Source organism: Bombus affinis, chromosome 1 (genome assembly GCF_024516045.1).
Source record: "Bombus affinis isolate iyBomAffi1 chromosome 1, iyBomAffi1.2, whole genome shotgun sequence".
Classification (NCBI taxonomy): domain Eukaryota; kingdom Metazoa; phylum Arthropoda; class Insecta; order Hymenoptera; family Apidae; genus Bombus; species Bombus affinis.
The window spans coordinates 11,071,545-11,097,908 of record NC_066344.1 but is presented as its reverse complement, the minus strand read 5'-3'; the positions used below and the strand labels follow the sequence as shown (position 1 = coordinate 11,097,908).

Below are 26,364 nucleotides of genomic sequence, written 5' to 3'. Positions count from 1 at the left end.
AACGTTCTTTTACAATACCGTTATAAAATACCATCCAGAGAAATACCATTGATTTATCCAATGATACTTAATTATACTGCTTCGAATTTTTCATCTCTCGCTCGTGTTATTTATACGTTAAATTAATTCATTTCAACGTTTAAACGCTAAACTTATCAATCCTCTGATTCAGACTCTTTTGTTCCCTCGACAGGCCACACACACAACACAATTTTCTACCATTTCAAAGCGATAAATTCTCAGTAATAATTCAGGGATCCAACAACCAAGCAAGCAATAAAAGTGAATTTTTTAGGCGCCGTTGCTTCTCCACGATCGATTCCACCGTATCAACGCTAAATTCCTTCTCGGATAAGGAGCACGTGGTTCTGGCACGGTGAACAAGTTCTCTCGAAGGAACATAACTTGCAAAGTAAACCGAGAGAGAACTTTTGTCGACAATAATTGTGTTCCGTTCGTGTGTGTACAGAGGAGACAGGTACATATAGGCTTCTAAAGTCTCTCATTACAGCGGATCAGGTCGCGCCAGTTCCAGCAAACGTAAAGATACTCTTTATAACCAGGCGCACTCGTTTCCACGGGAAGTACGAGCCTTCGGTTCATCCATTGTGGCAGCCTGAATTCGACGTAACTAACCTAACTCGATTGCTTCCCTTTGCACACTGGGTCATATCAACGAATCCAAGTTACTTGTCTTTCGAGTGACACGACGCGTTCTCCAATTAAGCGATTCGCGTCTTCCAAACAGCCGTCTCCGTTTCACTCGGCACTCGTCTTCTTAGATTAGGATAGAGTCGCAATGAGTAGAAATCCTCTATGATGTCGTCTTCGACTGGTTCCCGTGCCATTGTGCAACGTAAACACGCGCCATAGTAATAAATATTCAGCATTGCCTCGAGAGTTTATTGCGTATACTATAATAGCATGCACGCCGTAATGGTCCGGGGATGTAATTGGAACAAACGTGCAGCTGGCTACGATGCCGCGTGCAATCGATTATAGGCGAGTTACGAGTTTACACGTGAGACGATCGTTTTTGGTTTCAGTTCTAAGGACTTGATACTTTGTTATTTATGGTTATTGCTAAAATTTCTCTGTATAATTGCGTGGAAGATCAGCGATAGAAAGAAGTACATTAATAAACACAGAAAGAAAAGGTTACACTGCTTGAACACAACCATTACATTACACGCAAGCTTGCATTTACAAAGTGATTATTAAGGTGAAAAAAAAGCAGAAAACTAACTTCTACGTGAGTATAGCTTTCTATAATGTATATGAATGACTTCTATGAATGAACTATCATTTTGCACATCATCCCGATCGAGTCTGCAGATCACAAAATATCCTTATCTTTTAATGAGTCGTTGATATATGACACTCTGATGTATTCCAACAGGTACCGACTGAGCTAGAAATAACTTTTGAAATAATATTTAGGAAACGTTAAAGTAGACTATGTAAAGACATAGTTCCTGCATTTCCTAGCGCTTCCGATAAAGAACTAAACAGTGTAGCATTCGGATATTTACATCGTAATTCGACGAGAACTGGTATTTTCGTCGAAGACGTCTCTAACGTTTCCTCGTTCTGCGCAGCCAGCATCTCCCAGGCGGGTTGAATTACAAACGTAATTCCGGAAATCCGCCGCAGCGTTCCGTTAAAATTCTCTTTCAGCCGGTGGTTTGTTATTCCACCGGAAGAAATTCCATCGGCGAAGCAATTAAATTCTAAGGCGACGCTCCTAATGAATCGGGGCTTTTTTAATTACAAAGGACGAGCATGGAATAAATTGTAACGAAGCTCATGGCGGCGGGGGTAGTCGGTGCACGCCGCTGACGTCTTATACGCTGCTACATACATCGCCGGTCTGGCGGTAAACGTTTCTCGCGAGGCAGAACGCAGTCGCATTCCAGAACAGTGATTTTAACAGCGTCGTTCCCCGAAACGTTAGGATTACTCCGGTACGCGCAACGTCGCAGTTTAACGGCCCTCACGTTTGAAAGTAATTAGGTTAATTCTACTGAAAGTTTTTGTGTGCCATGGTACACCCGAAATTATCCGCAATTTTTCCCTGGAACGATGGTGAAAAAATTACTTTCTTATCTCGACGATCGTTCGGATGAAACGTGGCTTAAAAGGGGACGTCGGATTACTCGACTAATTATTCGGGATTAAAGAATTTTAATTTACTCTTTTAATAAAATTGTTTACGTTGACGGTGAAAAGTAAACGCACGAAGGATGATCGAAGGGTAGAGCAGATTAATTAACGTTTCAATAAGGGACACCGTTGAAAATTGCAAAATTGAAAATACAGAGGGAGCGTTGCACCAGCCACGGTTATATGGTTAAATTCCACTTAAAATTTTCATCGTGGTCACTTCACCGTGCTAAGCAATTATTTCGCGACTCCGTTAATACAACGCGATGAGAAAATATGCCAACAGGATTCGGGAGAAAATTTCGCTACGTATGTCGAGCTCGTTAGCGCCGCTGGTGTGAATGACTTTTACGAGCGCTAAATACGATCAAGGGTTCGTTTGGAAAATAAGAATTCCAAGAATGTGCGTGTTTCGACTAACCGCGTGAAAAAAATCCAGCACGAGGCCGAGGGTGTTTTTATTGGTATTAATGAAAGCGTGCATAGAATCGGGGCCTGCATCGTGATAACATCGAGAAACTTTTTAACAATGGATAAACGACGAGCATACTGCGAGGAACGAAACGACGTTTCGTCGAAAGAAGAACTCGAATATATATCCAATGTCTGACATAATAACCTCTTACGGGGCGATAAATTATTCAGAAATTAATCTTCCCATTTAATAGACGACTTTAAGAGGAAAAACGGCAAAGTTTGAAAGAACGAAAGAACGAAAAAGAAAAGTCAGGTTACCGATGTCACGAAAGCACTCGTGCTTACCGGCTACTTCCTGGACGCATTAAGCTCAAGCAGAAAGCGCGGCCGTAAGTTTTTCAATTTTCAAGCCTCGAAACTCGAAAGCGACCATGTTATCATCGAGAACTGCGTGCCGGCCGTAAAAGCGGACACGAAAAGCACGTCACGCTAATCCCGGCAGCTGTATACTGCCGTGCGACCGTGCGCGGAACGCCGTCTGTAATTAGTTTTGCCATTAAGCGACTTTGAAGTTTATTCCGGCGATAAGCTTTGCTCATGGCTGCTTTGCTGCTTTTGCGATCGAACGCTCAAATTCCCTTCGTTTTCTTTACTAAATACACGCGATGTTCATCCGCAACGCGACGCGATGCATCTAAACCAACCGATGTGTGTATCATACTCGGTTCTGATTCACGCAGATTACGAATGTATAACGTAAAGCTAACGGAAAGTTAATACGTTCGTTGCTTGTTAAGGTACATATGGTGCCATAATTTCGAGCGAAAATTTTGCGGAAATTTGAGCAGAAGAGAGGATTCGCCTAAAAGATTCATATTAAATGATAATGAACTGAGCGGCTGTTTATACTCAGGTATCGATAATGAGTAAAGATTTATTCAGAGAACGCATACACAGATTAGGATGCATGAAAATTTATCTGCATCTAACAAGACTGTGTGATGTGCGTGTGAAGCTTTTAAGAGAGAGAGAGAGAGACAGACAGACAGATAGACAAACAGAGACAGAGAGGGAGACAGAGAATAGTGAATGGATCATTCGAATCGAAAGTTATATAATAGCCGTAAATTTGTATAGTCCCTGTATTCATCCATAATCATTATTACATTATTTAATAGATCATTAATACATAGACATAGAATGGAAAAGCCACATAGTTAAAACGTAACTTTCGTTTGAACTGAAATTCATTTTGGCAAAAGCTATCCTCAAACGTGTACCATAAAGATATACATATGTGTCTCAAAAATCTTTCGATACGATCTGTTTAATTTGTTACAAGATTAATTCGAACGCAGAGGGAACGAGAAATAATTTCAAATGACGTGACCCACTATCGTCCGCGAAAGGTATGGTGAAACACGAATTTCCACCGCGAGCGAAATTATTGCAGGTTAATTATGTTTACGCGAAATGCTAGCGAAATTTACCGAGACAGTGTACACAACGTGATTCAACGTCGCCAGAAGACGAAGCTTCTTCTCGTACGGCCGTATACCGGAATAAACAAATTTTTCCGCGAGGCTGTTTTCACAGGGGGTTCGCTAGTCGCGCTTCTTTTCCCTTTGTGACGGCGACGTGCATTCAGCCCATCGTCGTTCCCGTGTAAGTTTACTGCGGGCAAATACTATGAGACACGCTTGAATGAACGCTCGCGCATCCGTTCCTAAGCTGATTACGATATATGGGAATTCATCGGGCACGAGGTGCAGCGTTACGCTGTTGCTGCGAAAAAAAGTACCGTCTGCTCCGTGTCAGTTCGTATAACTCTGCGTTGCTTAAGCTAACAATAACTTTATAAAGCACAATGGAAATTCCGCCCTCTGTTTTCAGAATCAGAACGTGAACGAGTTAACTAATATCATCGTGTTACGCGTGTGAGAAATTTTAGTTTCGAGTATAAATGCTTTCGAGTAAACGCACGTACGAGAAGTTTCAGTTCCATTAGCTTTATACTAAAAAATATTTCAGAGGGAAGAACGAAGATTTAAATGTGAATGGGCAGGCTTGAGAATATTTGAAATTATAGGTGAAACGAGGATATCACGAAAAAAAATTTGACAAGACAATGTACCAGAAAATCTACAAAATTCAGATATTAACGAGAGTTAAAAGTGCTTGTACAAATTTCATAAATCATGAATATAATTCTTGTAGGCTGTGAATTAAAAAATATTTGCCGAATATACTCGGCGTACTTGTATTTTAAAACCGAACTCTCTTAATTATTCACATAGCTACTTCTGAACCGAATAATATATGAGAATACGTACACATTTACTAATACCAAGAATGTTCAAAAGGGCAGAAATACACCAAACGTGCAAAATAACGCACAAATCGCGACCTCAGAGACGAAATTCAGCAAAAAGAGCAATCTGCGCGGCGGGTAACAAACCAGCCCGATTAAATTGATTTATTTATCATGAACCAGAAATAGAATTTCGTGAACTGATGGAAAGTATTGTAACGAGGAAGTATAATGCATTGGAAGCAGTTACCCCTGCCGCGAAATTGCTTCTTATGAAAACTTGTTCGAAGAAGTCGTTCGCCCGCGGTCGGGGAAAATTGCTGGTTGCGCAAAGAAGATTGCTCGCGAAGCTCGGAGGGTGAATGAAGAAAAAGAGGGACGCTACACGCAGGGAGACGAGAGGAAAACGAACAGGGGTGGAAAGGGGGTTGTGGTGAGTAGGGATCGGCCGAATAATATTGCGGCGCCGGGCGTGTTTACTCGTCGAGAAGTTTTGGAGCAGCCGGTCGGTTGGTTCGTTACGGCCGCAACTCCACTTACAAGTAATTAGACTAACAAGCACGAAGCTCGGACAGGCGAATTTCGACTGGAGAAATCCAGTCACCAGTTTGTCGGTATTCGCGTCAAGTTCGCGGCGTTCGTTTTCTTCGTTGTTCCGGCCGCCTTCCACTCGTTTTCAGAGGATTGCATTTTCTATAATGGCAGAAATTCGAACGCCAAATTGACGGCTCATGAAAGTATTCGAACACTTACCATAGAAAATTTTTACGTCCATATTGTATACGTTGTATAAACAATTTCGACGTTCCACTGGTACTATACTATATCGATATATCGATATATACGACGTGATTACATTGGTAGAATTTAAAACCAATCTGCCATGTATATAGAAATTACGAGCCATTTATTGCAAACATAACATTCAACAAAAAAATTAGTACAAAGCATGAATAGCTATCTTCAGTATATTGTAAGTGTTAAGTATGGTACCATTGCACATTGAGATCTACCAATAGGATGGATAATTGATATTTAAATATCACGTCGATCTTTGCGAAATATACACTTGCATTGAATATCTTGTAATTTCTATACATCAGATTCGTGCTCATTCACTCGTTAAAGTATTAACGAAATTGCAAAGTGCCTACAAGCATTCGAATACTTTTTCGAGCCTGTGTATTCACTCCAAGAGTGTTTGTTTTCCATTTCTGAGATCGTTTTTATCATCTGTCCGGAGTTCCACTAAAAGTCGTCATTTTTATTAACATCGGGGATTATGAAATATCTTTGAAAAGAAGTTTTATTCGTTAAACGTTGAGAATCGTATTATCCGGTAATCCGTTGCTGGAAAAGTAACTTTAAAATAAACGTGCCAAGGGATCCGGAACAAGACGTGAAAAGGAAGATTCGAATTGGAGCGGAAGATACTCGTTCCATCCGTAAAGTCTGGATTTAATTAATGTCGTGCAAATCCCAGAAATCGCGTAATAAAATTCATTTGTCAGGGACGTATGTGTTTGTCTTGCGTTACAGCCGGTCCGGCGCGGCGGAGGGTATAATATAATAACGTGGTAAAACGCAGGATCGTGTAGCATCGAGCCGCGGGCGATTTGTAAAATTTATCTCGCCACGGAGAGCCAACGATGGTGGTAAAATAGGAGGTAGGGGAATCTAGGCTATTCGATCCATGGGGTGATCGCTTCGTGGGGAAAGTACGCGCGTTGCCAAAAGTGGCCAGTGTAATCTTCCACGTTATTAGCCAGCTTCTCCGCTATCGCCTACTATATTCTGCGAATACACCCCGCTTAGATATTAACGCCTTCTAAGTTGCCACTGTCAGCCGTATTTTACGCGTTTCTCGTTAACCGAGCTACGTTCAACGTTCGGCCAGCTAGCTATACGCTGTAAAATCTTATTTGTTACTTTATATACTCTTTCGACAGCTATAGTATTATAGAAATCGATGTATTTGTGGTGCTGTAAATGAAAGAGAAAACAAGGTTGAACGAAATGGAGAGAAAGGAAAGACGCTCATCGATACAGCTTAAACGCTAAAAGAGTTCTTTCTGATAGATCGCTCAAGCTCAAACTAAAAACAAGGCCGAGGTAAAAAATTTCTTTACAACCACGAGAATCAGGTCTAGTCGAATGAACCGATGAAAAGACAAAATTGTAATTTGCTCCGCTTGTCACCTACTGATAGCTAGGAATTGGGGACAGGAACCTAATAGAGTTGCACAGGGTGTAGCCTCGGTACTCTGAGAGCTTCCGTTCAAAGCTACATTAATTGTCATAAACGCTGAGACAATGGAGGTCAGGTCAGAGGACGTATTTATACGAACAGTATAGTTAGCCAAGGACTCCCAAGAATTCTCACGGTATGCATACCTCTAGTGCGGAATTTAAGAGTTAACACAAATTTTTAATAAATGCTTGGCTAAAATTCCTCCTCCACAGAAACTTGAAAAAGAATTTTTTCAGTTTCTATACGTAACAGCATCAACGACGAAGAAACACGACACTCGACATGGAAAGCCTCGTGTCGTTTTCCCCCTTAACCAGTGATCGTAGACCGCTAAAGCCACCGAGCCGATATTCTGTTGTCCGTGCACTCTGCCAACGAAAGGTTTTTGGCATTCTCGACAGCACTTTCCGCTCTTCTTTCCGACCTCCATGGAAGTTTATGTCGCGGTGCATAAAGACGTTCGGTGTATAGAATAGAAGCGAAGCGGCAGCCATGTCGAGGTGAATGGTTCGCCAGACCGGCTAATAATCGGTCAACGAATCGGTTCGAGTAAAGCAGGATCGTGTTGTCGTTCGTGGAGGACGGTATTATTCCCCTCAGCAAAGTAGTACAGGAAGAATCAGCAGAATCTTTCGGTGAACGACCTTGCGACGCGCGCATAGAAACGATCCTAAAGAGGACCATTCCAGATTACGTTCGAAGATCGTCGATTTCAACGACAGAATCCGTGGCTTCGATTCATGCAAATCCGTTTGGCATTTTGGTTTCGTCGGTCGGATCGATTGTTTTCGCGGTTACGCTCTACTTCCGCGAAACAAATATTTATTCTTCCCTTCCGGCCGAAGAAACGGTTTCTTTCACCGAGGTCTATGGGAATGCGCGAGATACTTTTGCGTTACGAGGCCGTGCGTCCGCCTGAAGGGAGAAGACAAATCAGCGTGGAAATAGAATTTGCGATAGAATAGAAGATGAGAGAAAGGTAGCTTTAAATTGATAATGCGGAAGACGTTGAGCGATCTCGAGACGTCGATCGAGCTTCCTTAGACCCGTAGTACGCCAGGAATAATCCCTTTTATCATGGAAATATAACAAAGGGATCTTGATTCTCTTGACGATGGAATGTGTTCGAAATTATTTATCGTCAACGCTTTTACGAAGAAATAGGATCGCGGGATCGTAAACCCCGAATTGAATCGGATTTTTATTTCACGCGGAATTCCGAGACTCGTATCGCGTTATCGGAATTTCTTGACCTTTTCCTCGTTATTATTCGCTATAGCTGTCGTCTCGTCAGTCGTCATAAAACACGCAAGAATGTCTGAACCGGTGGAAAATATGAGCATACTCGAAGCCGTAAAGTTCCATGGGACCTATATAAGAGTTCGAATACTAGACTCCCCAATTGCACTGTGTTAGTCCGATATCCGTGATATCGAATCTGGTTTGGCAAAGTGAAACGTTTCCTTTGCGTAAAAACCCGAATGCCCAGTCCATCTTGTACGATATCTTGTCCGTTTTGTTAAACGCTTTGCCCGTTTCGTTAAATCATACGGTCATACCGATACACAGAAAGGTTTGACGACCGACCGACTATCCGCAGTACGGGCCATTCGTAGTATCCAAAATTTATTTCAACGTAATTTAAGATAACCATAAAACGTTTCAGGAATGATATAGCGAATAAAATTCTCGTATGAACGCTGTACAAAATGTTTGATGAAATAACGTATATCATCGTAGCATATTAGCGTAAAAACTACAATACTACCGAATAACGCGTATGATTTTAAACGCCGCTTTATGGATACTCTTCCGGCGAAAACCACGAATAGTTAATCGATAAAATTTCGTTGCTATTGTATTACAAAATTAATTATATTAAAACACACTACAATATCAACGTAATATTCTTACAAAGTCGAGAAATATTTCCACAAAAACCTCGAAAAATATTCTACGTTCTTTTCCTTGAAATCTTTTTTCCGCTTTGAAAGTGGAATTAAAAAAAAAAAAGTATTCCACTCAATGACATGACAATTCCTTTAATTGAATCCGAGCAGTGTTTCTGTAAAATTCCTGGGACCTTTTGAAAAGAAGGATATGAAATTCAGTAGAAATAAGGTAAAAAGAAAAAAAGGGGAGAGACCAGTGAAACGATGCGTACGCTGGTCGCGAATTCTTGATTTATTTTGTCGTTGGTCGGAGTGACATTACGGCAGCGGAGCATTTCAACCATGCCGTCGGAGGTTCTCCTCAAAGAAAGCAAGACGGGCTTTTAATCCTTGCATTCCGAAGCCAGCGGCTTATAAGCGTGTAGCCGTGCCTGTAAGCTCGAGACAATAGCGCCAAGTCATATCGTCGGCACTGTAGTCGGAAGCGCTTTCGAGGAACGGAAGGCCGGGCGAAGAAGAGATTTAACACGGAATAAGACGATTACGGCTTAGCTTAACGCCTTCGACGCTAGAATCTTGCGCCCCACTCTCCTTCCTTCCGCTCGATGCCGATTTTAAGACAGAGCCATCCTTATTGGTGTAATTGCATACTTCGTGCGGTTTAACAGGCGTAATACTTCTGCCTTTATTTCCATTTTTCCTAACAAAATGCAAGAACAATGGATATTTTTGAGAAAAATTAGATTGCCTAACGAGTTCGTTCTCATTTTTTTAAAAAGATGTCAAAAAACATTCAGCATCGTGCATTTATACGAGATCTATTTATAGTTGATAACGTATGTATACTATAGTTTTATTATACAACATTTTATAAATGGATGAAGTGACCTTTTATTCTACCAATTCGAAGCTTTCGTTTTTTTATAACAAAACTCCAATATACGTATTTTTACATTCTTTAAATTGTTGAATCCTAATAATAAGAATTTAACGAACTGAATCTAAACATTTTTGCACTTTTGTAATTATAACTGTCAACAAATGGTAATAATGTTCAATTGTAATTTTTAAATGATCGAAAATTTATGTAAAAAGGTCGTTCTCCTCGAATGTTGCTATCGAATAACGACGATGCGCGATGTTACAAATGTAGTTAACCGTTTTTTGGTTAAACATTAAACATTACCAATCAGTGGTAACGTTGGAATGGAAACCGATGTGCCGCAGAGCCCTGTGTAATCCTCGCGCGGTTCACATTTGTCGATACGTCATTAAATATTTTCCCACAATATGGTATTTATACTGTGGCCACTGTTGCATATGCATACAAACGCGGTATCTGCATATTTCACCTGTATCAAAGCTAAACGTACCGTTTGCCAGATCTTCATTGGTTATTCCTCCAATTTTTCTAATTATCTAATAAACCGCAATAGTTTGCAATTTGCTCTTCCATCTTTCAACGTAATATCTAGATACAGTTTCGATATATATTCCATGTCGAAATACCCTGCGAAATATTATCGGAGAAGCTAGACGAGCAGAACTAGAAGATGAACAAGGTTATCAGAAATAATCGGAAAAGTCGGTCAAGTGGTGACGCGTTGTTCGGTCAGTGGGTGGGTGAATCGTCGTGGAACCACGTCAAACAAACCGATTCCCACGGGATACCCGCCGTTGGCTGCGACCTTATTATTTCTGATAACAACCGCGTCGATACAAAACTATACGTTCGAGGCTTTCGTCGCAAAATAGCAGCGAGTTTCTGCAATGAAGCAACAGCGTCCGCGTAATCGTTGTTTCGATTCGACGAAGAGCAGGCCGAGTTCGTTTCAATTGCAGGATCGGAAGAAGGAAACGGTTTCATCGCTGTATGCTATTCGATCGTATTTCCCTTGAACCACGCCCTACATTCGGCAGAACGAGACCGAGAGAAAGGGATACGAACGAATTTATACGGTCAAGATTGCGTATCACTGCGACCGCAAGAAATCCTGGGAACTCACAGCAGCGCGCGCGTCCTCGATACAAAGAAGCTACCGTCTAAAAAGGTAGTTTATGTCGACGAGTAGGAAGAAGTCAATAGCTCGGGCCATGGCAATCTCGAATCTCTTTCGAGTTATTTTACAGAGGAATCGAAGAACGTTCCTTAACTTTTTCGAGCGTCTAGTCGACAGTCGCCTAAGACGTCCTTACGTCCAATGATCGGTTAAACTCGTCAATTTGCAAAAATGTAGATACAACTTACTATCATTTTTAATCGACTGTATACATTCTCCCGTTTGGTCGTTCCGGCAATTCATTACGCATACGTAGTTTGTCAGTTTTTGTGTAATTTCTCAGCTTAAATAACTATTAGATATCGTCCGATTTAGATAAATATTATGGTTATCGTAAAGTGTCACTACGCGGCGAACGAGCGCCGTATCAAAGACGTTAAAACGCGAATCGATCAATTCGCTAGCCAATTAAACATCGCGAAATCACTGTCACTGAACTCAGTGGCTGAAGTCTGACGATCGTATTATCACGAATTAATGCGTCTCTACGAGTAACGAAGATCGAGCATTCCCCAACTCCCTCGTCGATCATCCCGATGTCGGAGCCTCGACGAAGGCGCTCAAAGGATTTTTACCTTCGGACCCGAGCCTCTTCGCCGAGGAACTTCAGTAATTCGCTTACGCATTCTCGCAACGGACTTACCCTTGCCTTCGCTTCCGCGGATTTCTGCCTGTGCCTGGACTCCGCCAGCATCGACTGGATTTTCTCGAGCAGAATGTAAGAGGCGAGCGGAGAAGAAAAGGGTAAGAGCTGAGAGGGTGGAAGAAAACAAAGCGTTTAATCGGCTTCTGTTTCTTTCTTCCTTCGCGTATAGGATACAGTATGGCATTTTCGTTTCAATTTCGTAGTTAAGCTCCGGCCAGTTGTTCCTTCTATTGCTTTTCTAGCCGTGTTTCGTTTTCGTCGACTAGCATTCTCGATCTTTTGATCGAGTCTCTCCAGAACTCTATCCGAGATATTGTTAGGGAGAGGAAGAAGTTACTCGTTTGTAATACAAAATTGTCCCGAGTTTCTGCAATATCTGAGCTCTTCAAAATGAAAAGGTGGAGGGTTGGGGGAGTTTAATAGAAACAAAGAATCTAGTAGCTACGATATCTGACGATAATGAAAGAAAAATTAAATGTACAGACACGTTTCTATTAACAAGCAGGTGGGGAATCGAGGTAGAGCGACAATGGGATACAGTAGCGTGGCGGGAGCGCGTTTCGAAGCTTCCTTGTTCCCTGTAAGGCCACTTCTGCCCTCTTCGGGGATGTGAAGTTGCCTTGGCTAATGCACGTTAATCGCACGGTAGCTGACGAACACTCCACAAACCTGACCCCCTCGACAACATGAATGATTCAGCGGGCGAACACAGAGAACGGAGGGTCGTTATTGTTATAAAGGGGAATGAATTTTACACGGAGCCCGGGACAGACACAGATGGACGCACGATGACTAGTGACGTTTATAGCCCGGTCGCGTTTGAAATTAAATTAATAGGTTCGATGAAACGGGTGTTCTTGGTTGCTGGAACTATACCAGGGTACAAAGTTGATATCTTTGACCGAGTAATAGAGTGGTCGCGTTGATAAAACCTTTGAAAATCGATTAAGAATATAGTTTAAAGGCTGACGAACAAGAAATAAGATGGGGATATAGCAAAAAGCTGAAAATCGTCTGAATTATCGTAGTCGTTCGTCGTTGCCTAAAGCTGCCCTTTCTTCCTCGTTTTATGAAATTCCTGTCATAAGTCTCTCAGGTAAGTTGATTGGATTGGTCGGTCGCAGCAGCCGCATCTCGTAACCCCATTTCCCAGCGAGAAAAGCGACCAGGATTTATAGTACGAGCCGCCGTATATTGATGCCGCAGCTTAGATTTCGATTTGGACGGAGCTTTAGGCGAGCGTCGAAAGGCGCCAATTTTCACGGGCCTCGTGAAACTTCCAATGTACAGGACGGATGAAACTTTATGAAATTCATGAGAGACGCCCTGTGCAGCCGGTGGGCCGATCAGCTCGCTCGACCGAATAATATTCCACGCTTGGAAATCATCGCGGTCGAGAACGTCTCGCGCCGGGAAAGTTTCGGGGACTTTTCGTGGGAAGCCACGAATCTTCGGTTCCGGGAGCTTAGAAATTTTTAAGCCACCGTCAACGATATTACCGTCCGAACTCGATTCCGACTGAGACAGTCAATTGCTTTCCAACGCGGCGGGTTCGCGATTTAAGGGTAATACGAATGAAAAGACACGATTGGATAGAAAAAGGTACTCACCGATCGTGGGGATGTGTCTCGGCGCGTCCTACGTTTCACTGCATCTTCGTCTGCGATTGGAAACCCTGCAAGCACACGTGAAACCAGAAGCGATAAGTTAATTCTAGTAAGCTCGAAGCTGTTCCGTATAAAGATCTATGCTTCTTACTACTCGAATAGATAAATTCGATATCTAGACGATCATGTGCAAAATTGCCTATAAGTACAAGCGGGGGAGGGGGGACGATTCGCGGCAGAAACGACGCGATAAGAAGCTTGAAATCGGTCGTGACAGTGGAAAAGGATTCAATATTGATTCGAGGACGAGCGGAAGAGGTAGCCGCGTTCGCGACAGCGCGTTTCCGTATGTATTTCTACATCTCAGTCCGATCGGCCAGCCGATACCCTTCTTTATCATTTTTACGGCCGAGTAGGAGGACGTGGTGGAGGCGTCCGCATATTTATCCAAGCGTGCCGGCAATAAAACACAGGCCTGGCGCGCATATCCGCTTGTACCATGGCTGCTTTCCTGTATAATATTTCGCTTAAGGAATTCGTAGACGTCGCGAGATGCGGCGGCACCGAACCGCGCGGCGAGGTCGTGCAAATACGCTCGCGTACCAACCTACGTCTGATTTAATGCGAAAACGGGAGCGAGATTGTATCGCGACTGGTTGGAAATTTGACGAAGACACTGACAAACTATTCCTAGCGGATTCATCGAGTAACTTTGTGGATGGCTTCGTCTATTCGCCTGTCTGTCCCTTCGGTTCGCTGGAGAGTTATTTAGTCTAATAACGAATTCATTCGATGACACGGCGTTACATTGCGAGGTTAGTTCCGCGAACTCAGCGCGCAATGCTACGGATCTTATTCGTATTGAAATATCGTGGCAGAGAAACATGGAGATTTTTATATTTCTCTGCTTCTTATTATACCAGTATTATATATATATACGTACATTGCTTTATAGTACTGGAAGTTCTTAGAAATGGAAGAAAAATTTTAAGACAATATATTTCCAGAAGATTAACACTTTGTTGAATAATAATTTTAGTACCTCTTCGAATAGTTACGTGATTACTTCATTAAATAATATTTCGATCTTTTAAGAAATAAATTTTCTGAAGTAGTTTTTAATTTAACATACTTTCATTGATCTTGAGTAAGCTTCAACATATTCGATCTTTTGTGAAATTGTAAAGATGTTTGTAAAAAATGTTTTAAGAAGATTCGTAAAAGTTTTTTTCGAAGGTACTTGTAAAGCTGCAGCTAAGCTCGTAGCATGATTTCTGACGTTATTTCGTTCAAGACGGTACCCTTTATATTGACCAATTCTGAGTTACCAGTATTTCATTTATTCGATAGAAGTTGCAAGTATCGATTTTCAGGAACGCTACGAACTTTCTCAACGACCCGATAGAACAAAGATAATAACAATAATTTATCGTTAACAATCATTTCTTATTATTATTGAGAATATCTAGCTTCTATACAAAGTTTTTCGCGCTGCAGGAGCAACTTTTCCAGTTTTCCGAATACCACCGTGGAATATGTCGAAGGATCGCGTTTAATTCGCGGAATAACGCGATTGGCTTCCAGCTTCTATCGGAATAAGAGTTAAGGGAGTCGCTGGATAACCTACGTCGCGAATTTAATAATAGAAAAAGTTTCTAGCCTTACAAATTTAACAAGAAACTTCGACCTGGACCCCGTCCGCATTCGGAAGTTTCCCATCTTCCGTAGTTCGGTTCCCGCGCATTCAACCGGACGATCCAGGCAATCTCCGCCAAAGAGATTCCATAGGGAATCGATATGTGAACGTCGGTTAGAGGTTGACGTGCTTTGAACGACGTTTATCTTACCTCTTCCTATTTCGAATCGTTCAATTAACGGAATATTTCATTTTTCACTATTACGTAGAGACGTGATGTTAATTAAAACGAACCTCCCAGATATTCGATCGAAGCAAATGCACTGTGAGTTCGTACGTTCACTGTCGTAACGGAGTAGATACTGTACGATCGAGGTCTACATCTGGCACGACTATCAACGTCAAATTAAATCGGTAGTTCCTGGAAATTACAGGTAGACCTAATCTATCTTTAATCATAGGTTAATCCAGCCACCAAACATAAACAACAAAGTAGAAATTCCGGTTACATAATAAAATACATTTTTAAGTACGATACATAATTTAGATCTTTCCAATTCCCATTTCCTGGAAATTATTAACTTCTTTTCATCATAAGAAATTCCACTTTAAACTCGTTTAAGACGCGAACGTTCGTATACGCAGTATTTTAATGACAATATTATGGCTATAAAAACACTAATCGTCTCCAACCATGATTTCACGGGATAATCACAAAGTATATACATAGAAGAACTTAATCTGCCCGTCCAATCCAGAATCACGCTCTCACGGTAACGTCTGCCGGCTATGTCTAATCGCTCGTCCTTAACTTTCTTCTCTCTCTCTCTCTCTCTCTCTCTCTCTCTCTCTATGTCTCTCCGTACCACGAAAAACAAACCGTCTCGCACTTTTGTTCCATGTCGTTCAGTTCCTCCATACAGATATGGCCGGACGAAAGTGTGGACACGTAGCCGCAGAGACAAATAGGCATGGTAGAAAAGCAAGCTATCGTTGTACAGTAATCCCAGACGTGTTTTCTGGGTCGGTTGCATCCAGGATTGCGGTTCCCAGGCGGCATTGTCTCCGCGAAATACGGCCGCGGAAGAAACGAAAATTATGCGCCCATCCCCTCTGCCCCTTTCCTTCTGCATTCAGTCGCCTCGCGAAATGCTTTATTTCCTTCGCCGACTAGCGTTTCCTCTTTCACGCGGTCCTCCACCTTTCGGCCTCTCTTTCCGGCCGAATAGCCGGAGAGAGTGACGACGAGGTCGTTTGCCTTTACGTCGAGTCATAAAGATCTCAGACATAACGTTGGTCGCGAGAGCACGAGAGATCTTGGGAGGGAAATCACGACGACCAATGGGAAGACAAAGACGAGGATAAAGAACCGAGAGACGGCTCTTACGAAGAGAAATAAACAGATGGAAGAGACGAAAGGTTAACCAGCGCTAAGAAGAAGGCACTGGTAGAAAGCTTCTTCGTTGGTAGACGCTGACACGCGTACCGTCTACTCGTTACGAAAGGGTTAAGACGTTGAGTGATAGTCAAGGTGCCAGGGTGATACGAGCAACGAAGGGGCAAAGGGATGAAATGCAAGTGGTCGCGTGCCACGATCTCAAGCAGACGCTTTTTGCCTCCTTCATCCCCGAGCACGCGTGTTCCTGTTATCTTCTTGTTAACTGCCACTCCAGATTTTCTCTTTTACGCTCTCATCCCTCTCACTAAGCGAATCCACTAGTTTTTCCATCTTGTTTCATTCGCACGTACATACTGTTCGCCATCGATATCGAAAGCAGCGTGTCCAGTGACCGGGAATCGAATCGAATCCGATCGATCGAGACTATGAAGTCCACGGTAACTGGATTATCAGGCAAATTTAAGAATTAAACGTGATTCCTTTCCGTATCGAGCTCCGCTGACGCCCGTCAAGTTGAATTACGAGCGGTAATCCCCGGGCGGAGGCTGAAACCATTCCGGCCGGAAATCTAATTTTTCGCGGAACCCGGAGAAGTATTGAGAGTAATAATTAAAACTGCAAATTCTTTGCTTCGGGGCCAGAAGCGTCCGCGAGTAGATAAGAACCAAATGAGGAACAGTCGGAAGAGAAATCGAAAAGGATACGGCGTGTTATTAGCGCGATCGGACGCGCGCCTCTCTCGTCCGATTTCAATAGAAGATGGAAGCATTAGCGGTTGAAATGGAATTAACGGAAGAATAATTCAAACGTGAAAATCATTTCGCCTGTAACGGTTCGTTAATTATCGCGATCGGATCGTGCGAAGTTGGACAAACGGCATCGGTGATTAGGAATCTGTAATCCGCGCGAATATCGGGGCCGAAAAGTGATTGCCGATAACGGCGCGAGAATGCCTGGCTTACTTGCATAATTAAGCACAAATATCGTCGCATAATTGATCGAATGCTTCGCATTATGCAACGTTATGCGTGGCCACGATAACCGTATAATTCAATGTATTCTGATTAGAGCTTCCTAACCCACATTCTGGCTTACCTCGCGCAAGAGATTCTATTTTGCCTATTTCCGTGAATATTCCGGTCGAAGTGAAATGCACGTTTTATTTTAAGATCCTTAATAATTAAGTATGTCTCTTTCTTTTTCTTTCTTTTTCTTTTTTTCTTTTCTCTAAAAGAATTATGAAAATCCAATCGATTTGTTGTTTAATCCCGTAGCTATTTCGACGTTATCCGATTAAAGTCCGTTTCTATGATATTAAGAAAAACCTTGGCATGGTATAGTGAAAAGTTGCAGCGAAATTTCGTCCCGCTGTTGCTGGTACAGCGACCTACCAACGATATGGATTCCAGGATTTGCAGAGAGCTCAACAAATGTTCAGCCTGTTCCACTTGATGTATTAAGTGACTGTTTTCGTTTTAACCGGATTTGTCGATATCGGATTACAGGCTCGATATGTTGAAGAATACACAAAAGACCGACCGATGGTGATGAAAGCGTTGCAACGGAGGAAGGATTTCTCGAAATTGGTAATAACAGTGTTTATCGTTTGATAATATCTGCCCGATTCGAATCGGGAAACTATAAAATTTAGCCTGTGTAAACTGTAAACGCATCTGTTAAACGCTGAAATGATATTTTTGACATCGTATAAGCATGTTGTAAACGTTTCACGAAAATTGCACAAAAATTAACATCCATCCATATATCATTCATAAATAGAAAATTTATCCGCATAAAGGTATCAATCATAGTTCCCCTATTTTCAAATATAATCAAAACGTTCGCGCCCCGAGACACCCTTCGTAAAACCAACCCCTCCAAACAAATAGGGTGTCACTCGTTGTATTTATCCTACTGGAAACTTTATCTAATTTGGCTGAACGATGTTCTCCATACGGGTAAACGATCGACCCCATTCAATTGGAAGCCTACTCTGTTTCTAGCTGTGTTGATCTATGAGCATGAAGCCTAAGCCACCCGAAAATACGCTTAACGACGCAGGCGCATTTCCGTGATCCTGCTGGCCGCTCCTTCGGCGGTGAAATCTCGAAAATGGGAAAGCAACGACGCCGCGCCGTTCTCCTCGCGTCGCCAACGAAATAAGATACTTCGTGAAAGTAATTTCCCCGAGAAAAGTAAGTTTTCGTCGAGTAATAGCTTCTGCACTGGCTGCACGAGACTCGCAGCTCTACGTATTCGCGAACGAGCAAGGAAGCTTCGACTCGAGGCTGCTATTGCCAGAAGAGATTCCACGCGAACGTGGGGCTGAGGTTAGAGGTCGAGGTGTAACCTTAATCGTTGTTGCCTCCACTTCCAAGCTTCCAGTCTTATCCTCCTCCTCTTTACCTCCCCATAAAGTGGCGTTTGTTTCTTCGATGCGAATTCTCTGTTTCAACTGAAAAAATATCTACGCTAGAAATTTTTATTGGGCAAAGAAAATTTTATTGCTAAATTACTGCGTGGATCACTCAAATATTTTTTCAAGTTGTGAGATCAATCGCCTGATATTCTTCATAGTCCTCGGTTCAGAAAGCTCCTTTACCTTCTTTACTACGGAGATAGTTCTTTCACGAATAATATTACTATTTTATAGCACTAGAATGATCGATTATTAATATGTATTTACGTATGTTATATATCGTTAATTAAAAGTATAGCAAAAGCGAAGAATTTAATACGAGTCATTTGGTTAGTTTTGGTGTTAAGACAACGTAACCTGGGATTACTTGCTATACTCAAACTCTGTCGTGCCTAACAATCAATCTTTCGATATCTGACAGCAATGTGTCTTCGAGGTAGTAGGTTATAGTTATCGTTGAGGATTTACACAATTCCATCCGCACTCTCACTGACCAGGTACATACAGTCTAAGCATCTACCATAAATCCTTCCAACTCAAAATATCGTCGAACTATCTTTGGAAAGGCTATCTTAAAGGCACATCGTCACCAACATACATTTCCATTTGCATTTGATGGATATCCTATATCTTTTTGAATTATCGTTAATACGAATCGTTTCTTTTTAAATAAATATCGTCCGCGAGAAGGGATAAAATAATTAAAGGGATTTATTCACGGATGCACATTGTATTTGGACTTCGGCTAACAGAACATACGGTGACCAGCCGTTTGGTATATACCGATGTTTACCTTTGAATTTGATATGACGTTTAGATCCGATCTAAGTGATGTGGCTTCGTACCATTGACCTGATTATGAGTGACCATTGATTATTGATTACTGTTTGACCAGGCCGAGCCATTAATTACCGTCTGACCGTACCTGATAATGCTTGATTGTGTGCTAAACCTGACAGCCCGCTACATCAGAATATTCATCCTGCACGAAACAGGAGCATATGGTAGACTCTGTATCGTTATTTAGATTCAATCGCTACTGTATCTTGCGCAGCAATCGGCAACCCATTGCGATCGATAGTATTAACGAAGGTAACGACAAAACACCTCATTTTCCAGATACTGGTTTAACCAGTGAATCTTAAATGTTAACGTTAAGGTACTATCTTTAAGGTACGATAATATCAATATCGCGTCTTTCAACGAGGATTTTACAATCCATTTTTAAATTACATTTATTATTCTATCAAACTATATGAACTATTTTACTTCTCAAGTAAACGTATAACAGTCGTCACAATAGGGGTAAAAATGTTCCTGTAATTTATTCATATAAAACGAGATATTCAATCTTCGTGTTAACGATGATTCCTCCTGCACTATAAATAAAGATTGAATATGGAAGATGATAAAAAAGTCTACTAAATTTCATTCAATTCATAAAATTCGTATAAAACACACTTTTAAAGTTTGACAATATACAGATAGGTATTGTACGAAAACTATCTGTTAGCACAGAGCATCGTGGAAGATGAAAATCAAATCCGCAGTGAACGTGTCAAACGTAGCACCCGTGAACAAGTCATACCACGATGTGTAGGTTTTCTTGACTTTCTAGTAGGAGCAAAGCTACCGCTGACGTCCCTTCCAGTGGTACAAAGGTAGAGCACGGTTTTTTCGCGTTGCCGAGCAATATGTCACCCTAGATTGCAGAATGTTGCAAAACGTGTCTGGGACACGTAACAGCATGCAACACACGAGCTGTACAAACCGTTGAGTCATTCGCTCCACATGCCGTATCTACCACTCACGATAACACTCGACTGCACGAAGCGTCTAGACGCGGTCGAGGGTGTGCAATATAACGGGGGTGAACAGAAGTATCGGTGACTTTTACATCATGTTACAACGCAGGCATACGTTTCCCCGCTATCTGTAATTACAGCTCTATCGTTCGTCGCATCTCGATTCCATGTACAGTCAAAATCATCAGTACAGTGCAAGTTCATAATGTAGCTGAGCTTGTCGACGATCACACAGACTCTGTAATTAGAGTCCGTATAATAGGATCTCGTCAATTCTCCCTATTATTTTTCACCACCCATAATAGGAGTTCGTATTCAGATAAGTGAATTCAACCAGCAAAAGTTCAGTTATTAGGGTATTAACTAAAATTTCGTTGCATCGTGCGAAAGCATATACTTACAGGTAAACTTGGAGGATCAGCAGTTTGAGTTTTTTTAGTGAAAGAAAAGGGGGGGAGGGAAAAAGGAAACGCTAGACGAATGTTCAAGTTTCAATTCGACTCAGCCGAGCTCGACGTTTGCCAACGAGACCAATGTCACGCAGAAAGCGCTGGCACCGGTTCAAATTGGCGGTCTCGTCTCCGGGGTCCTCATAGACTCCTGATTAGATATTCCAATCAGAATACCTGACGAGAATACTCACTTTTAGCGAATTCTCGGTGCACTTACGCGACACCCAGAGCCTCGTTCGCTCTAATTGGATCCGTCATTGTAATTACGCTGGCTTTGCAAAAATCGATTTTCAAAGTTCGTCCCTGGGAAACGAGCACGACGTTACATCGTCGCTGCGTGAGCTGAATGAATTTGTCAGTGTGTTCAGTTGATATTTAAAAACTACAAAATTTATATCAAACTCTCGCAGTCGATCGATCGAAATCTCTTAATACGCCGATCTTTTATAAATAATTCTCTAATAACGAAGAAAATTAAATTCTTCTATAATGGCTGGGAAAATAATCTTTTTTATGTTGTCAGTAGTGAAAGGAACGATCAGATGTGTATATACCGTTCCATCAGCGACGAAACTATTGTTATTACCAAGTGTTAATACAAAGGTTGACAATAATACAATAGGCTGACCTGACAGTAAGTGACCATTATTGGGGCGATGCACTTTTTGGCAAAAGCTCGTTTCATTATCGGGCTGCGTAATTGGCGCATCCGGAATTTCGGCGCACCGGCACGGCGGCTGGCTGGTGACTCAGCGAACCAGTGACTCACACTCCTCCTTCGCCCGTCTGCATCTTAACGAGCAGGATATGCGTTAAGATCAAATAAAGAGCTTCCGGCCGGCGGAAAAATCAAGAAACGTTGGACTGGCTAAATTTCTAGAATTTTTATCGCGTTCCCCGTATCTCGCTTAATGAATATTCCTCGCGGTGCACCGGCAAATTACTGGAATCCAACCGAAATCGTCTTCAATGGGAATATGATAATCAAGAGCGGTTTCTCAACAGGCATACTAATCGTTAGAGCCAAGGACGAAAAAAAGGGTGAAGAAAATAGGGTGTAACCAAGGTGACGTGCCTGTGAAGACACGAAAGGCTTATTAGGGGAAATCTCTACAAAATTGTATAGATTTCGAATCCTACAACTTTTTAATTTGTGGAAGAAATTTATTATTTGCTTAGAGTGCTTCCATAATTATTCATATACAGTAATAAAAGTATAATTCCAAATTCCTTAAATTAATTATGGACGCAAGTATAATATACCTACGATTTTGTGTACGAGCTTCTCCTATTTCTCATGGATTAATAGATCGCTCGATAGCGATCGTACGACTGATTCTATGGTTTCCTATGACAGAGATATGAAAACTTACAGGGGTGAGAGTCCAAAATCTCATGTCTCGACCGAGCATAATTCTCGTGGTGGGTAACATTACTGGACTCGACTAGCTGCTCGTATATTACGAGGCAATAAATCTTCACCTCGAGATTCATGTCAGACATCTTTGAGATTAAGCTTCACCTGACCCGTTATCCTATGAATTCGTTCATCCCTCGCTCCAATGTGTTGTTCGTCGCCTTAACCTACATCTAATATTTGGTCCAATCGTTAAAAGTTGCTCAAAGTGATGTCGAGTCGACGACAAACGACAAGACATAAAAAAACGTAAAGATAATCATCGACTATGTATAAGGGATGAAAAGACACTGTTACACTGTGAATGAAAATACGACATTTATCGCGATAAAAATAACGGCTTCTATACTGTCATCGTTGAATATCTTTGGGAACATAAGCTTACCTTACAAGATGATGTCGATCTCAAACTATTGATCTTTACTTTGAAACTTGAAACTTTACTCTGAAGAGAAGCCATCATTATTATATAGCTATTAACGACTAAAATAGAGTGTCTCTTACAAGAAGGAACAAGGATTGTTTAAAAGAGCAATCACATTTTAAGCTCAACATCCAGATTCTATTCCTACCTCAACGAACCGAGTCAAATATTTAATAAGAACGAGGGTACCGAGTGTAATTAAGCTTTCGTAGAATAATTGACGTTCCGAGTTTTCTCTTTTTTTTTTTTTTTTTTTATCACCGCGAAAGAATGCAACCAAGTCAATACTCTGGCCTCAATAGAGGCTGGAGCGCAGAGAAAAGGAGCAAAGGGAAAAGAAGGAACACGACCGCACGGCTTTCTCAAAGCGTGTGCCGCTACCGGCGTACTTATTAAGACTTATTACGGTTCTCACGCGCAGAGCCAGCTACAGCCTCCTTTTCTCAACGAGAAAAGCTCCTTCGCACTGCCTCGGAGCAGTCACGGCGGAGCCGCGCACTTAATTGTTATAAATTGCCCCATCGGTTCGCGAAATGATTTACCGGCTCGCCTCGCATAAATTGCAACAAAGATTTTCGTTAAGAGAGTGATTTACGACTTCGCAACATCGTTCTCCAGTTTATGCCCGACGAGCATCCTTTTCTCTCGATGCCTCCTATCTCTCTCTATCTTCCCAATGTTCTCCTAAATTTCCCAATGAATTATTATTCAATTTCCTTCTACGAGAACGCTAACCTGGATATTTATTTCATTAGAATGTGAAACAATTCGTAGTTTCACGTTTTATGAATTAGAAATACGATGTATTGTAATAGTTAGGTGAGCCGTGTATTAGATTTGTTAGAAAAGGAATAATTTAGATAGCTTCTACATTAGATGGCTAAAATTTTAAAATACAGAAAAGCAGTAAATACAATAATACAATTATTGATATATGAAATATCCAAAGCAGAGTACTCGTTATAATTTTTAATACGTAAAACGAATCTTTGTTTAAGTTCCATCTTTTTAGTCATGTTCATAAAAATATGAAGCGTAAAAATCCATAGCGTAAAAGTCTGCTTTGCCATTAATTTTAACTCTCTTCCTTATAATGCCATGCGTTAACACGATACTAAATAGCTTACGATCGCTCAAGTGACTATTAGAAACATTCTATGTCAAAGGGTTAACACATATTGCAGTTCGTAGCTATTACAGTTAAATGAGAATGGATTTATGACTTTACACAACGCGTGACGTGTGTGATGACAATGCCTAGAAAGTACAGCACGATACGCTATTGTTAATTACTGGTCTTACGTCTTGCATAAGAAGCGGTGCATAGATCTCACTACTATGACACTCTCTAACAATATTCCAAGTAAAGCACCTGTGATTTACGATCCTCGCTATAAAGTATTCAAATAAAATTCACAGCAAATTCAAGAGAATATCGGAGTAAGAAGATTTCCGTATAAAATATTATTTCATTTAGCAATTAAATATTCCAATGTAACGTTTTCACTCTCGGATTTAAAATTCTACGAAACACTCGTTTCCCCGTAGCTACGGAACGTGTTAAAAGAATTAGCACAAAAAAGGAAACAATCGTTTCAATGAATCAAACAATTCGTATAGCTGGTTTTTCTATTCACAATCGAATATTTCAAGCGGTATACGAAAGCATAAATGGAAGAGGCGGGCGTAACTCGGTTTGCATAGAGATTTTCACGGCGAACGCGTCGTAAACCGCCGTTAATGAAATTAGGTTTGGCCATCGGTACCGCAATGGCAGACAAACAGAGAGAACGTGTGCGTTTCGTTGTATCTCGGATGCAGCTCTCACCTACAAGAAAAGTGACCAGATTTATCGATGCGAGACCAGCCAACTAATGGAAATGTAAATCGGTCTTAGGCGTCTCGTTTGCATCGTAGGCGATGGAAAACGCGCGAACCAGAATACGAAGAAAGTTCGTCGGCATGCGTGAACACATGAATCGTCGAGAACGAGGGAAAAATAAATGGCTGAGACGACGACGGAAAGTCGAAAAGCAAAAGGAAGGGTGCATTAGAAGGAGCGAGGAGGTAAAAAAGGGGATTGGTTTGTGCACTCGTTACAACGTCGTCTCACTTGGATGGCTTTTCGAGGAGAAGCGAATGAAAGAGTCCAGAGGTATTTGAGATCGCGCAGACTGCGCTTTGAGCTCGCACAGTCGGTTTGATGCGCGTATAAATACCTCGAAAGCGTGGCTCAGGACGCCATTAAAGCACCGACTGTGCTCAAAAGACAGGATCGTGTACGAGAGCCTGTTACCGATAAAACATCCATGTATATTGCTTCGTCGTGACTGCGAGTTTCAATCTAATAAACTTTGCGGCAGAGGTGCTACAATGCGGTCTGCGCACGTTCGTTTCCACGAATGTACTGTCTCTGTGATGAATCCGTTTCTCCATGTCCATGAAGACGTAATGGGGAAAAGTCTTAAGGGTGACGATCGATGAGGCGATGAATTATTATTATCGGTGGACAAATAAAGATTTTGGAAAAAGAGAGAGAAGTAGACCTTAGCACTGATAATACGTACAATAAATTTTTAAGTATATGATAATATGTTAGCTATAGTCACATAGATATTGGAAATATTATTTAAGTAAAGAACAATGTTATCTTCTTCAAGAAGAAAAAGGTATTTGATATTCAGAAAAAATTGTTACATCGATAATTCGATGTAGATATTCTATGTGATTCCTCGTGTAATGAAAAGGAATAAAGTTTCTTGTAACGGATTTAAGCGTTTCATTCTGTATTCCCTTTATGAATATGGTCAGAAGTAGAACTGCAAGTTCATACAAAGACACGCGAACAAGAGTTCTGTATCGATTTTCTCAAATATATTCTTTCCTCGTCTTATCGTCATTATCGCACTATCTTACATTTTAATTTACCCTACTTCTTTAATCGTTACACTTCGTTGAAGAATTTCTGAAGAGAAAACAGAAAAATTTCACACTTCATTGTTCGCAATCTGGTGATTATCGGTCCGATCTTTAAACTTGATTTTTTTCTCTCACGTCCCAGTTGCTTCAAGATCGAGCAGCAACAGTGGCTGGCAGATCTTGAAACGATCGAGAAGTGCCGTTTGCCGAGTGCTCGGCTCGCCTAATGTTATGAAAGGTCTCACGAAGTACTCGAACCGCACGCTATCGATTTGGCCGCCGTCGTTTCCGGTAAGTGACACTCCCTGCCCGGTCGTTAGAGCGAATTCATTCACAGCATCCTTGAATTCCTTTATGTTAACGAACTTGACCCGCTGCGATCGGAAACGCGATGATATAGAGGGACGACGATAAAAAGTCAACGAAAATCTTGATTCCGTTAAAATCACAGTGGCTCGCTGCCAGTTGTACTTTACCCTTTTCCGTCGTTACTTAAACGTCGACGATTCGCGATTAATGAACTCTTGACCATGCCCCGACCATCAC

General features: G+C 41.5%; 1 protein-coding gene across 6 annotated transcripts in view; it reads right to left on the bottom strand.

The window, feature by feature from the left end:
* The window catches only part of LOC126917046 (discoidin domain-containing receptor 2), a 220,469-nt gene that overhangs the window by 160,252 nt on the left and 33,853 nt on the right, over positions 1-26,364 (bottom strand). For 5 of the 6 annotated variants that reach the window (XM_050723456.1, XM_050723447.1, XM_050723437.1 and 2 more), the window contains exon 3: positions 13,351-13,415. The exons of the other annotated variant lie outside the window; for it this stretch is intronic. The gene's annotated coding sequence lies outside the window, so the exon portion shown is untranslated. The remainder of the gene's footprint in view (positions 1-13,350; positions 13,416-26,364) is intronic. 6 annotated transcript variants of the gene reach the window in all.